The sequence below is a fragment of the Amborella trichopoda genome, chromosome 7 (assembly GCF_054954075.1).
Source record: "Amborella trichopoda isolate Santa Cruz 75 chromosome 7, AtrichopodaSantaCruz75HAP2 v2.0, whole genome shotgun sequence".
NCBI lineage: Eukaryota > Viridiplantae > Streptophyta > Magnoliopsida > Amborellales > Amborellaceae > Amborella > Amborella trichopoda.
In genome coordinates, this window is record NC_142342.1 from 36,742,015 (window position 1) to 36,743,728 (window position 1,714).

The 1,714-nt window shown below is 35.3% G+C and overlaps 1 long non-coding RNA gene across 1 annotated transcript; it reads left to right on the plus strand.

Moving 5' to 3' along the window:
• Positions 1–361: 361 nt before the first annotated feature.
• On the plus strand, positions 362–1,289 carry LOC18422787 (uncharacterized). The gene is made up of 2 exons (XR_966777.3): positions 362–430; positions 563–1,289. It is a non-coding gene; the product is annotated as an uncharacterized LOC18422787 (long non-coding RNA).
• The last annotated feature ends 425 nt before the right edge of the window (positions 1,290–1,714 follow it).

Below are 1,714 nucleotides of genomic sequence, written 5' to 3' on the forward strand. Positions count from 1 at the left end.
AAGCTGTTTGATAGTTCTCCTATATAGTCATGTGGATTATGTTTGAACTTCAATTGAATATGGAGAGAACTAATTCCATTGTTGAATTAAAAAATTGACAAATAATCCTTTCAATATGATAACTGAGCCCAATAAATATCTACATTGGAAAGAAATTTTTATCGTCTTTATTTCTTCTTAATCATCACTTTAGGGATAAACAACATCAACCATTGGCTACAGCCAGATTTCCACTAATGTTATTGTCAGTGGGTAGCGGTAATGGCAATGATACCCCATTTTGTTTGCCATTGTTCTATTTTATTAACCACTAACAATAGTGCCAACAGTATTTCTTCTGTAATTCTTCTATAAAGTGGTGGGCATACTCTACCATGGCAGCTCTGTAAAGGCCGCAACTAGTTCAAAATCTCAAGAAGCAAATTACTAGGTATGTTGATGCAATCTTACATCTTTGTAATGTGTTTTTTAATATCACACAGGTTCTTAGTGTAATTGTTCGATTATAGAAGTCGGTTCACTCATATGAATTTCTTTTTTCATCCATTTTTCTGTGGAACAGATTAGAAGCATGAAGATATTATGTTTATGTCTCCTGGCTATTGTACTGAGCTTAATGATTTCAATGACCGATGCAAAGAGAATATTAATGGAAGGAAACCACCATGTGGTAAAGCCTAAGCTCAGGATAGAGGAGTATGCACAAGCGGCATCTGAGGCTGAGAAACATGCGATCGAACGACAATTGCTACATAATAATGTTGTGGAGAAGACCAACAAAAAACATGAAAACTCAGTGATCGATGACGTGAACTATCAAGAAAATGGTGATGTAAACAAACAACCTGCTAACAGTGACGAAAACCGCAGCGCGGAGGGTATCAGCAACGGCAATACAGAAAGCAACGAAACTTACAATCAAAACCGCAGTTCTACCATTGATAATCACCACCAAATTTCTATCGATGATTTCCGGCGAATACCACATGAACCAGGGCCAACTCCCTAAAAGAATGAAGCTAATAGAGAGGGAGAATGACCAGTAGATAGTGTTTGTGTGAACTTATAGCATGGCTTATAACTGTATCATAATATCTGTGTTTTTTACATGAGTGAACAGGTACTGTATGAGGTGCTTCATGAACCCCTGGCAGTAGCATGGTGTTATGGGGTTTGTATTGTGACTCGGCATGGACTTTCAATAAAGCTTGTCATTTGTGTGTGGTGTGTGGGATGTAAATGTTATTATGTATAGTTATGTTTGTGTCTTGCGGATTTGATTCCACTTCCTTTTTTGTTTGAATTTCTCAACAGGTTTGGTTTGCATAACATTGCGACCTTAAAAATCAAAATAAGGTGCACCTCGAAATTTTGTCATTAGATGTAATTTTGGTGTCAAAAATTCTTAAGATGTGCGAAAGTCTATTTTTATCTCTAATAGTAATTTTTTTGAAACTCCAAAAATGTTTCAAATCAAACAAATTTATAAGCACATGAAAATCTTGAAAATAGACGGTCTAGATAATGTGCTGCAACATGTACAATCTTTAAGACTTAAAATCTCTTTTTTCTGCATATCTATATACCTTGATGTCGAGATGATCAATTTGACGTTTCCCAATATCATGACAACCTTTTTTGAATTTATAGAAAGTATAATCTATAAGGAGAGGTTAATCCTATAAGTATGAATAGTTGGAAGAAAGGAGCATCC